Source organism: Rhinopithecus bieti, unplaced genomic scaffold (genome assembly GCF_001698545.2).
Source record: "Rhinopithecus bieti isolate Rb0 unplaced genomic scaffold, ASM169854v2 scaffold_2654, whole genome shotgun sequence".
NCBI lineage: Eukaryota > Metazoa > Chordata > Mammalia > Primates > Cercopithecidae > Rhinopithecus > Rhinopithecus bieti.
In genome coordinates, this window is record NW_016804048.1 from 3,122,064 (window position 1) to 3,134,570 (window position 12,507).

The following is a 12,507-nucleotide window of genomic DNA, read 5'->3' on the forward strand; positions in this document are numbered from 1 at the left end:
AAACACACACACAGGGCCTGGCATAGTGGCTCATGCCTATAATCCCAGCATTTTGAGAAGCCAAGGCAAGGAGGATCACTTGAGTCCAGGAGTTCAAGGCCAGCCTGGGCAACATGGCAAAATCTCATCTCCATTAAAAATGCAAACATTAGCCTGGCGTGCATCTATAGTCCCAGCTACGTGGGAGTCTGAGGCGGGAGGACTGCTTGAGTTCAAGAGTGCAGTGAGCCATGATTGTGCCATGACACTCCAGCCTGGGTGACAGAGCAACACCCTGTCTCAGAAATGAAATAAAATACACACACACACACACACACACACACAAAATCAGTCAAGACAGCATCACCTGCTGAGCTCCCAAATGCTGTTTCTCGTCACATCCAGAAGTACAAATCCACAACTCCACACCACAGCTGAGATGGGTTTGCAAGTGTCAGCAGTACGGGTTCTCTGAGAACTACTCACTGTGGATGCAGTCTACAGCCAACATGTCCTGCAGAAACTAGCTGCCCAGTAACAAGCAGCAGTTACAGAATCTAATAAAGTGGAGCCACTGGTTGACATTAAAGGGTTTCTACAGCAATACTATATGCACTACAAATCCAATATGGAGATTATCAAATTAAAACCAATAAACCTGGTAAAGAATTGACAGAGCTGGTGATATTTATGGCACAGATTGGTCACTGTTACCCAGAACATCTAAGTAACTTTCCTCAAGAGCTAAAAGTTCTACTTTCCTACAATTATACTGTCTTGAATCAAGATCATCTAATAACATTTGGCAAAGCTTTTATCTTGCTGAGAAGTATCACATCTATCCACCAAGTTCACTAAAGCTCTTCTTTGAACTTCCAAGTTGCCATAATGAGCTTTCGAGACTTTACATACTCATGTTGTGACTGATAGCAAGAATATAACAGTAAAACACAAGAATAAAGTGGATACGGTACTGCAGAATTTCATATACACCTTGCTAAAAGACAGCAATGTAACTGCAGCCAAGTTATCTTTGGATGTGATGAGTGAACGCTACAAGAAACATCTGGACTGATGCCAAAACTGTCAATGTCATCATAACTGCATGTTTCAAGATATTGGTTGCCACTGTGACATTCTTCCTAGGATAAGACGAAGAAGAGAAACAAATAGGACAGACTCAGAATCTGAGAATAAAATGACAAGAGACCTACTAGTGCAGTATGTCACTGGAAAGAGTGGCTCCAAACAGAAAACACTGAAAAGGTTATGAAAAGTGCCCGAGAAACAAAAGAACAAAAAACTCAAGGTGTTTAACTTTTAAGCTATTAGTTTTATTCATGATCCTCAAAGTTTTACCAAAACACTCCTGAAGCACACAGCTAGAAATCTCTAAGCAGAGGTTTGAAGTATCATGATGCTCATAAATCTTATCTCCAGAATGGTAGGAATTCATAAGCCTTCTAACCTCTATGCCTTAGGCCAAAAGTTTCTGCTGCTGCACCACAGAGAAGTAACAGAAGTCACTGTTTGCTAAACATGCACTTCATCATCTGTTAGTCCCAGAAATCACTTAGTTATTGCTCATGACTGTGACCAACCATTATGTTATGGTCAAGAACTTTGGGGAAGACATGACAGTCTGAATCAGCGCTATAAGAGGTAATATAGCTCAATGTCCCCTAGCCATGACAGAAAAACTGCCTCAAGACTCAAGACCTGTCCCAGTATAAAATACACAAGGATAAGAAGACGACGCTGTCTACTACAACTGTGATTCAGCTCTTCCAAATCCTCAGATGATGCAGAATAAATTCCAGGGTAAGCTGACAGAGGCCCCAATAAAATCAAGAGTGCACGAACATGGCCAGGCACAATGGCTCCTGCATGTTAAATCCAGCTATTCAAGAAGCTGAGGGACGAGGATCGCTTGAGGCCAGGAGTTTAAGACCAGCCTGGACAACATGGCAAAACCCTGTTTCTACAAAAAATACAAACATTAGCCAGGCATGGTGGTGCATGCCTGTAATCCCAGCTACTTGGGAAGCTGAAGTGGGAGGATCACTTGAGCCCATGAAGCAGAGGTTGCAGTGAGCTATGATTGCACCACTGCACTCCAGCCTGGGCAACAGAGTAAGATCCGGTCTCAAAAAAAAAAAAAGAAAAAAGAAAAGAGAAAGAAAAAGAGAAGGCTGAAAATGATAAAGATAGGTGGGGAAGCACCAGTATCAGTGAGGAGGAGGGTGCTGCTGGTAAATCTGTTGACAAATAGAAACTGCAAGAAATCTCCTAGAAGCTGAACAGCACCTACGGAGGAGTGAAAAGCCAAACTAAAGGATGACTTTTAGAAAATCTGCATGGCTCAACTAAGGAAAAAATTCAGTGCTGCCCCCAGAGAAAGCCCAAGAGGAAATGTATTGAAATAGATAGTGATAAAGAGCAAGTAATTTTTTCTAACATCGATGACTGTCATGAAAAGCCAGTCTGACAAGGAGACATGACTAGCAATTGCAATGGCTGGACAGACCAAAAAGAATTTATGAGGAAGAAAACCAAAATGAATCTATTTTCCAAATCCAGAGATAAAGAGAAAAAAGAAGAACTTTGATGATTAGGTATAGCCAAAATGTCCAGTCAAAAAAATAAGCATTCCTTTGGGAAAAAGCTGCTGCCACTATGAGATACACTTTAAAAAAATAAAAAATAAAAAAAAGAAAAAAAGAAAAAGTAACATCCCAGCCAGCCTTCCATTCCCAAAAATAAATTGTCATTAATCTGAAAATTAGTAAATCAAGAATGCTTACATTAAAAGTCTCAAAAGCAGGCCGGGTGTGGTGGCTCAAAGCCTGTAATCCCAGCACTTTCGCGGGAGGCCGAGACGGGGTGGATCCAAGGTACAGGAAGATCGAGACCATCCTGGCGTAACACAGTGAAACCCCGTCTCTTACTAAAAACTACAAAAAAAACGTAGCCGGGCGAGGTGGCGGCGCCTGTAGTCCCAGCTACCCAGGAGCGAGCTGTAGGCAGGAGATGTGGCGTGAACCGGAGTCGGAGCTTGCAGTGAGCTGAGATCGGACCACAGCAACTCCAGCCTGGTGACAGAGCGAGACTCTGCTCGGAAAAAAAAAAAAAAAAAGCCCAAAAGCATGTATCTGACCACAAAAAAGGCTGTAAATGACTGCTGAGATGACTGGTTTCGCCCTTTTTTTTTTTTTGAGATGGAGTTGTTGCTCTCGTCGCCAGGGCTGAACGCAGTGGCGCAATCTCGGCTTACTTGCCTAGGCAGCTCCTGCCTCAGCCGTCCTGAGTAGCTGGGATAAGCGCCGAACCACCCATACCTCAGTTTTTTTTTTTTTTTTTTTTTTGGATTTTTAGTAGAGATCGGGTTTCATCACGTTGGCCAGCCTGGTCTCCAACACCTGACCTCAGGTGATCACCTGCCTTGGCCTCCCAAAGTGCAAGGATTACAGGCATGAACCACCACCCCCGGACCACTTTTTTTTTTTTTTTTTTAAGAAACAGAGACATGCTGTATTGCCCAGACTGGTCTCAAACTCCTAGCCTCAAGCAATCCTCCCACCTCAACCTCCCAAGTAGCTGGGACTACAGGCACAAGCCACCACTGGGCTTGATCCCACTTTTTTTAAAAACAATTCTCGGCCAAGCGTGGTGGCTCATGCCTGTAACCCCAGCACTTTGGGAGGCTAAGGTGGGAGGATCACTTGAGCCCAGGAGGTGGAGGCTGCAGAGCCATGATGGCACCAGTGCACTCTAACCTGAGCTACAGAGTGAGATCTTAAAAAAAAAAAAAAAAAAAAAAAAAACAGCAAAGAACAAGCCCTATGTAAACTATGGACTAACAAACAGTAACACTGATATTGGCTCATCAAATGGCAATAAATGTGCCAAATTAATGCAAGATGTTCACAACAGGAGAAATGAGGGGAGGGAAGGCAATATGGGCATTTTCTGAACTATCGGCTCAAACTTCTGTACATCTAAAGCTGTTAAAAAAAAAGGTTAATTTTTTAATTCTGCATGTGCAAACAAATTTGCAAATAATTACTTGTATATGCATACAAAGAGAGGTTTAAAGACCTGTATCAAACTGTGCCCATCCTTACCCACAAAGCATGAAACTGGAAACAAGTGCATGAGGAGGAATTTTTTTTACATTATACAACTGGCCCTCCATATCCATGGGCTCTGTCCGTGGATTCAACCAAGCTTGGATCCAAAAAGTTTAATATAGCATCTGTATTTGAATCGTGCAGACTTTTTTTTTTGTCTTTATTCCCTAAACAATATAGCGTAACAACTATTTACATAGCATTTATGTTGTATTAGGTATTAAAAGTAATCTAGAAATGATATAAAGTATTTGGGAGGATATGCACAGGTCATATGCAAATACTATGCCATTTACATCAGAGATTTGAGCATCTGTGGATCTTGGTATCCACCAAAGATCCTAGAAGCAATTCCTACAGACACCAAGGGATAACCATTTATCTCTGGACTGTGCAAACTTTCTATACTGAGCAATAATATAAGGAGAGGCTCTGTAGCATATTAAGAATTTGGGTTTCTCAAATCAGACTGCATGAAATCATATTGTAACTCCACCATCTGCTAGCTGATAAACTTCAACAGTTACTTAATTTTTCTCCTTAAGTTTCCTCACCTGTAAAACAGAAATCACAGTAAACACTCACAGAGCTGCCACAGCAATTAAATAATTTAATACATGTAGAGTAGTGGAAATTGTCTAGTACACAGTAAGTCCTCCATAAATGTTAACCAGCATCTTCATTACCAAACATTTATTATTCCTGGATTTTCTTTTTAAATCTTGACTGGTAAGACTAATCAGGAAAAGCCGGTTCATAAGCCTCTTTCTAGAAAGACCTCCAATGTAGAAAATACAAAAGCAATCAAAACCCAACTACGAATAATGAAATACTTTTGAAAAAAGCAGATTACAGGGCTGGGCACAGTTGCTCACACCTGTAATCCCAGCACTTTGAGGGGTGAGGCGGGTGGATTACCTGTGGTCAGGAGTTCAAGACCAGCCTGGCCAACATGATGAAACCCTGCCTTTACTAAAAATACACACACACACAAAAATTAGCCAGGTGTGGTGGTGCACGCCTGTAATCCCAGCTACTCGGGAGGCTGAGGCAGGAGAATCGCTTGAACCCGGGAGGTGGAGGTTGCAGTGAGCCAAGATCATGCCATTGCACTCCAGCCTGGGCAACAAGAGAATTCTAACTCCATCTCAAAAAACAAAACAAACCAAAAAAGCAGATTATAAACCAACATTTAACAATTTTAGTTCATTTATATAAAAAATAACCACCAACACATTCTATAAACATAATCACACAAAAAAATCCCCAAGCGGTGTACTTAACTTTTACTTTCTCCTTTACAATTTTCTGACTCATTATAATTTTCAACATTGACCAAGTTATCATTTTTAATGGAGCTCAGCAAACTTTTTACATTAAGGTCCACATAGTAAATAAATATTGAGGTGTTACAGGCCATATGGCTCTCTGGCACAACTACTCAACTCTGCTGCTGTACCCCAAAAGAAACCACAGACAATACCTAAACGACTGCATATGGCTATGTTCTAACAAAAACTTTTTTTTCTTTTTTTAAGACGGAGTTTCACTCTTGTTGCCCAGGCAGGAGTGCAATGGCGCAATCTTGGCTCACTGCAACTTCCACCTCCTGGGTTTAAACGATACTCCTGCTTCAGCCTCCTGAGAAGCTGGGATTACAAGCGTGCACCACCATACCCAGCTAATTTTTGTAGTTTTAATAGGGACGGGGTTTCACCATGTTAGCCAAGCTGGTCTCGAACTCCTGACCTCAGGTTATCTGACCGCTTTGGCCTCCCAAAGTGCCGGGATTACCAGCGTGAGTTACCACACCAGGGCTAATAAAATGTTTATTTACAAAAGGAGGCAACTGGCAGGACTTGGCCTGCAGGCTTTAAAATCTGTCAATCCCTGAAATAAATTCTTTTCATTTTCGGAAACAAAATGTGATTTATACTAAAAAAAGGTGCGCCAGCTAAATTGATACTACTGATAGAAAAAAACATTTATTTATAAATTCATACAAGGAACCTAGGGATAGAAAAAAAAACAAACTCTCTTTTAGGCTCTGGAAATCCTACTCTCATTCCTAGTGCCAAGTGAAAAGAGGAAATCTGCTAAGCAGACCAAAGTCCAAATAGGAACGTATAGTGGTGGGCAGACAGTTACAATGAGAAGTTAAAAGAAATATGCCTCTCACATTTAATTTGCAATTTTTTCAAATTTCATAATTCACCAACAAGCAGCTGCCACATGTGTGTAAATTTTTACTGATGAAATAATTTTAGTTACAGATCATCACAATCAGCACTGACAACAAATTTATTAGAACGGATGAAAACATCTAGGAATTACCTAAGAGTCGTTTAAGGAGACATAAGGGTAGCCTTTGATAAGAGGACACTTCAAACTTCGGAACTGACAAGACTTATAATCTCCCCCCCAAAAAAGAATGCTATGGGTAGATGGATATTTTTTTCTGAAGGAATTTTTAGCATTTCATTTGGAAAAGTTTTGTAATCATATAAATTTAAATGTCGTGACAGATTTCTCGGCGTTTACAGGGATTCTCTTGCTGAGGGGCAGGGGTAATAAAAAGTCTGCTTCTGGAACAGAAATGGGAACAACAACCAAGTCTCAGAAACCCAGAGTCAAAAAATCAAAAGAACATCTCATTTAAAAAAAAAAAAAGTCAACCTGCAATGAAGTCACCGTCCCCATAAAATCCCAATTGTGCATTTAAATCTTTCTACCAAAATTCACTTTTGGACCATCTTATCAAGTTGTTAAAATTTCAGAGGCAAACGTTTAAATCAAGGTCAAAAGCCAGGAGGAAAAAAAGAGTTATCAGTTTCCAACCCAAACTCTCTCCGAGCCCCCTAAAAACTGACTTGTAACCCTGTTACCGGTAATTTTAAAAGAAGCGAACACGGACGGACGGGGGCCTGGGAAGACAGGACCCACGGTCCCCAGCAGGCTGCCCGACGCGCCACCTGAGAAAGGTGAGGGAACTCGCCCCACCCCAGTCACTGTGAAAGTGGTGCTAAGAGAACCCATCCCAAGCCTCCACCAAAGAAATTCCTAGAAGTGACAAACACAGAGACCAAGAGGGGCGGGCAGATCCTCTCCGCGGGCAAGGAGCTGGAGCAACTGCACCCGAAGGTGAGCAGAGGGCAGCGGGCTCCGACCCTCCGCCGCGAGAAGCGAGGCGAGCGGGGCGGTGGGCGCCGGACTCCTCCGACAGCGGTCGCAAGGAGGGCGGCTCTCAGGCCCCCACACGGCCGCCCCTCGGGCCACGGCGCGCCGAACAGCAGGTCAGAGTTAGGGATCCAGTTGCGGGCCGGGCCGAGAGCGCGCTCTCCCGCCCGCGCCAGGGACATTCGCCCCCTCAGCTCTCACCTCCCCCCGACCCCAGGCTCTCCCTCTACGCCGAGGAAACGGCGCCCACACTCCAGAGACCCTCACCAGGAGCCCGTCGCCGCCTCGCCGCGTGTCTCGGACTTCTTGGGAGCCACCGCTGAGGGGAGGGGGAAGGAGGGGGAAACGGAGGAGGGAGGGGGCCCAGCCCGGTGTAGCCGCCGCCGCTGCCGCCGCCGCGATGCCGCTTCTGGAATCGCGCTCGCGCCGCCGCGACCGCGACCGCCGCGTCTCCCCGCCCCCACGACCGTACGTCGTCGTGACGCGCATCGCACGAGGCGGTTCGAGCCAATAAGACCACACGCCGTGCGCAGCCGCGCTGTCCTAAACCGGAAGCTGCCCCTCTGACCGCCCTAGAAGCTTGGTGCATCGTGGGATCTGTGGTTCGGCCAGGAACTTAGCGAAAACTGTACTGGGCGTTGAGGGACCGAAGAGCGTGTGCTCCTTAGGCGCCCACACAACTCCTCGGAGTTTTTCCTCCCACCGAAAAAGGAAGCAATTTGGGGCTGAGGAGGAGGGGGCCGCCCCGTCTCGCAGATGCTTTTCCCAGTCTCTATGGATACTGGCTACACACTTGGGGCGAGAGCCAGAATTTGAGGATTTAGGCTGGATCGTGTGTCTCTGCCAAGGGCTGATAGGATGCTGAGCATCGTCTGTGAAGATTTCCGAATTAAATCCAAAAGCATTAGCCAAGTTTTGCCCAGAGCAATAGTGTTTGCCTTTTATTACCTTATTAAAGATTATGCTTTTTGCTACCACTTCTATTTTTTTTAAAACCCAGTCACTCTTAAAATACATATAATTCAGAGCGATTTTTAAAATGATGTTAATGTAATGGTATATCAGAAACTACTTAAGCACTAAATACCTGTGTCCATTTACCCAGAATGGGTAAGTAATTTTCCACAAGTCAGCTTTACATTGAGTTCTAACTTCTTAGAAGCCAAGAACAGATTTGGTTACATACTTATGCTATAAGAAAAGTGAATATGAGTTAGTCTGCATAGAAAAATACTTTACATTTAGTAGGAGGGGGATTTATCACATTCTTAACGCGTAAATGCCTTAACTATCAAAATTCTTGTTACTGACTAAAGGAAATCCATACGATTTAGGAAAAGTCTGTGCTCACGGCTTACTGTCCTTGCCGTTGGACCACAGCAAGAGATAACAAAGGGTGCAGGGAACAGCTGACAGGTCTTGAGGGAGCTGGGGTAGGATATATGAAGAAAAAAGCAAAAATACAGAAGTCTTCATTCTGGAAATGTAAGTTTTAAAAAGTAAAGCTACTAAACTCACAAAGAACATGATTAAGATGGCAGTAATACAGAACTAAGGCCCACTCATTAAGCTTGAAAGAAAAAACTAGTAGAAATTAAAATTAGGAAATAAATGTTAAAGGAACCAGTTTCCTCCAAGGAGTAGTTTACATCGAAAATATTTATAATTTTTTAAGTTTACATAATTTGTGAAAGACATAATAATAATGACTTCTATGTTCCCAGGTAAAGATATAAAGCTTTTGAGGTTGAAATCAAGGAAGACAATTGTACACCTCTTCAGCACATCAGAAACAGAATACAGGCATTTCTGGATTGCGAATTTGACCCATTATGCCAACTCACACAGAACAGAGATAAGAAGTATAAGATCCGCAGGCTTAATAAAGAGTCTATTAAAGGTGACAGAACTACAGCGAAAAAGATGATTTTTTAAAAAAAAGAGATTCTTGGCTGGGCACGGTGGCTCAAGCCTGTAATCCCAGCACTTTGGGAGGCCGAGACGGGCGGATCACTAGGTCAGGAGATCGAGACCATCCTGGCTAACATGGTGAAACCCCGTCTCTACTAAAAAATACAAAACTAGCCGGGCGAGGTGGCGGGCACCTGTAGTCCCAGCTACTCGGGAGGCTGAGGCAGGAGAATGGCGTGAACCCGGGAGGCGGAGCTTGCAGTGAGCTGAGATCCGGCCACTGCACTCCAGACTGGGCGACAGAGCGAGACTCCGTCTCAAAAAAAAAAAAAAAGAGAGAGATTCTTCAAAGATCTCCAATCTTTCCTGCATCCCTTTCTCTTAAAAACTGGTATCCAGGCCAAGCGCGGTGGCTCACACCTGTAATCCCAGCACTTTCGGAGGCCAAGACAGGCAGATCACTTGAGGTCAGGAGTTCAAAACCAGCCTGGCCAACATGGCGAAACCCCATCTCTACAAAAATACAAAAAATTAGTCGGGCATGGTGGTGTGTGCCTGTAATACCAGCTACTCTGGAGGCTGAGGCAGGAGAATCCCTTGAACCTGAGAGGCAGAGGTTGCAGTGAGCTGAGATCATGCCACTGCATTCCAGCCTGTGTGACAGAGCAAGACTCTGTCTCAAAAAAAAAAAAAAAAAAGCTTCTGCTTTGACAACACGAAGGGCTTTAAGAAGCTACATGTGGAACAGTTCACTGTATGCTGAACCAGGTAAAAGCCCTATCATTTCCCTAAAGTTTCACACCTTGTTCTCAGTCACCTTGATCCCATTCACATATCAGTACTGCCAGTTCCTGATGCTCATATAGTGATGAAACAAACCACATGGTTGCCTCAAAACACCCACACCTGCGGGGAGGGGGCAGGGATTGCATTGGGAGTTATACCTGATATAAATGACGAATTGATGGGTGCTGACGAGTTGATGGGTGCAGCACACCAACGTGGCACAAGTATACATATGTAACAAACCTGCACGTTATGCACATGTACCCAAGAACTTAAAGTATAATAAAAAAAAAAAAAAAAAAAAAAACCACCCACACCTCCTTAGCTATTGAGGATGTTGCCACTGTCCCTGACCTGAGCACCTGAGGAACATTCCCCTGATCCCCACATCCATAAGGCTGGCTTCACCCTTAACCCTTATGTGAATGTCACCGTTAAATATTCCAAAGCAGATTTTTCAGGCCCTCTCCCTGACCATACTTCAGTTACTAAACTTTATATATTGTCTTCTGATTAGCTGTCCAAAAAACAAGAAAAAGTCAGTAAGATTCTCTATCCTCCGGCATCAGCTGCGTATCTTGAGAATTTCTGTTCTCTCCATTCTTGGGGTATCACACTACTCCACAAGAGGGTAGAGCCCCTTCTACAGCACCAAAAAAAGATTCCCTTCCACCCCTATCCCACGTGCCAGTCACCAGTGACCCAATAGAACCCTGTAGCTCAACTAGTCTGATGTAGTCATCTCTGCAATTATCAGATGTTATTGAAAAGGATGGCGCATCACTAGGTGAGTCACATTCATAATCCAGTTGTGGCTCCAGTGACACTATAGTATGTTGCTGACATGATGGACAGAGTTAAACTCCATTGTGATATCCAAGGCAATAGCCAATGAGATTTGAATATATATCTAAGCCTTGGTAGTGCACACCTGTAGTCCCAGCTACTCCAGAAGCCAAAGCTGGACGATCACTGGGTCCAGCAGTTCCAGGCTGCAGTGAGCTATGATGGCACCACTGCACTCCAGCCTGGGCAACAGAGTGAGACCCTATCTCTTAAAGAAAAAAAAAAAAAGAATATGTATCTAAAGCTACAAGCAAATGAACATTCAGCTTTCCATTTTTTTTTTTTTCCATAAATATAGAGTCTCACTATGTTGCCCAGGCTAGTCTCAAACTCCTGGGCTCCAGCAATCCTCCTACCTCCCAAAGTGCTGGGATTATAGGCGTGAGCCACTGTACCTAGCCAAATTTCAAATTCTAAAATAAAAGATACCCTAGACCCCCGTGTGAATTTAAACTTGAGTTTGAAACTGGTTTGTATTGCTTCTCTTATAGAGAAAAGATAAACTAATTCATTTACTATTTTTCTTATCAGAATCATATCTATTTTAAGAAGGAAAAAAGAAAAATTACTTTGCCAATGAAAACCAGAATTAGTAGTGTTCTTTCAGAGACATGTGTCTGTAAGTTTATTTATTTATTTATTTATTTATTTATTTTTTGTTGTTGTTGTTTTTTTGAGACAGAGTCTCGCTCTGTCTCCCAGGCTAGACTGCAGTGGCCGGATCTCAGCTCACTGCAAGCTCTGCCTCCCGGGTTTACACAATTCTCCTGCCTCAGCCTCCCGAGTAGCTGGGACTACAGGCGCCCGCCACCTCGCCGGCTAGTTTTTTGTATTTTTTAGTAGAGACGGGGTTTCACCATGTTAGCCAGGATGGTCTCGATCTCCTGACGTCGTGATCCGCCCGTCTCGGCCTCCCAAAGTGCTGGGATTACAGGCTTGAGCCACTGCGCCCGGCCGTGTCTGTAAGTTTAAAAAAAAATTACAAAGGGAAATTAACAGCTTCATTATTACAAAATACTTAATACAGCCTAAACTCTTCTTTTCAGCTCCAATATTTATCAACTTTAAAAATATAAACATTAGAACTGAGGGGGAAATCTAGACAACATAGAAGATACACCATAAAAAAGATAAATCAAAAGAAAGGGCGAGGAATGTCGTCAAATCAGTCCCTCTGATTGTCTCATAGTATCCATAGAACAGTGAAATCCAGCCACCTATTTAGGATTCAGTGGTGTTAGGTGCTTTGCAAATAGTCTAGTAATCTATCTGAGAAAATTAGAGGGAAATACATAAATATCTGTGTTTCATCTTAATTGCAATTAAACAAATCACTGATGTCAAATTATTATACTGTTTAAAACTACATTAATCAGGGCTGGGCGCGGTGGCTCACGCCTGTAATCCCAGCACTTTGGGAGGCCGAGGTAGGTGGATCACCAGGTCAGGAGAGTGAGACCATCCTTGCTAACACGGTGAAACCCCGTCTCTACTAAAAACACAAAAAATTAGCCAGGCATGGTGGCAGGTGCCTGTAGTCCCAGCTACTCAGGAGGCTGAAGCAGGAGAATGGCATGAACCCAGGAGGTGGAGCTTGCAGTGAGCCAAGATGGAGCCACTGCACTATAGCCTGGGCAGCAGAGTGAGACTCCATCTCACAAAAAAAAAAAAAAAAAAA

General features: G+C 43.5%; 1 pseudogene; it reads left to right on the top strand.

Moving 5' to 3' along the window:
• The first annotated feature begins 488 nt into the window (after window positions 1–488).
• LOC108522314 (protein SDA1 homolog pseudogene) lies at window positions 489–7,609 on the top strand (annotated as a pseudogene).
• The last annotated feature ends 4,898 nt before the right edge of the window (window positions 7,610–12,507 follow it).